Below are 630 nucleotides of genomic sequence, written 5' to 3'. Positions count from 1 at the left end.
GAGAGTATACGAGTATACGTATCCACTCCCCCCCCCTTTTAATGAGGGGGGACGGCTGAATTTGCCTATCGACAAACTGCCTACGTACTCCATATGGAGATCAAGCCGTCTCGTAGTTCGGTCATCGTGAGTCGGTTTGTTTAGTGATAGTATTTTTTGAGATGCATCGCGTTCCAAATCCTTGGAATTTTTATGCCTTGCATGTTGGCTATTTCGTAGGAGCCCGGTCGGACGACTTTTTCGATTTTATAGGGTCCTTCCCAGTTTGCTCCGAGTTTTCCCGCGTTTCGTTCAGCGATGTTTTGGAAGACCTTGCGAAGGACCATATCTCCCTGATTAAATCTGCGATTACGTATGTTGGAATTCTAGTACTTTGCGGCTGCGTGTTGGTAATTTTGGATTCAGATGAGCGCTCGATCTCGGCGCTCGTTAATGAGATCGAGATCGTCGAGGAGCATTGCGTTGTTGAGCTCCTCTCGTTCGGGAAGTAATCTTCTTCGAACACCGGGAAATTTTACTTCTCCGGGAATCATGCATTCCGTTCCGTACACCAGAGCGAAAGGGGTTTCTCCTGTTGCTCGCCTCGGGGTGGTACGGTGGGACCAGAGGACTCCCTCGAGTTCGTCGGCC

This window comes from Brassica oleracea, chromosome C1 (genome assembly GCF_000695525.1).
Source record: "Brassica oleracea var. oleracea cultivar TO1000 chromosome C1, BOL, whole genome shotgun sequence".
In the NCBI taxonomy this organism is placed as follows: Eukaryota; Viridiplantae; Streptophyta; class Magnoliopsida; order Brassicales; family Brassicaceae; genus Brassica; species Brassica oleracea.
The sequence above is the reverse complement of the archived record's forward strand: the minus strand, read 5'-3'. Positions refer to the sequence as shown.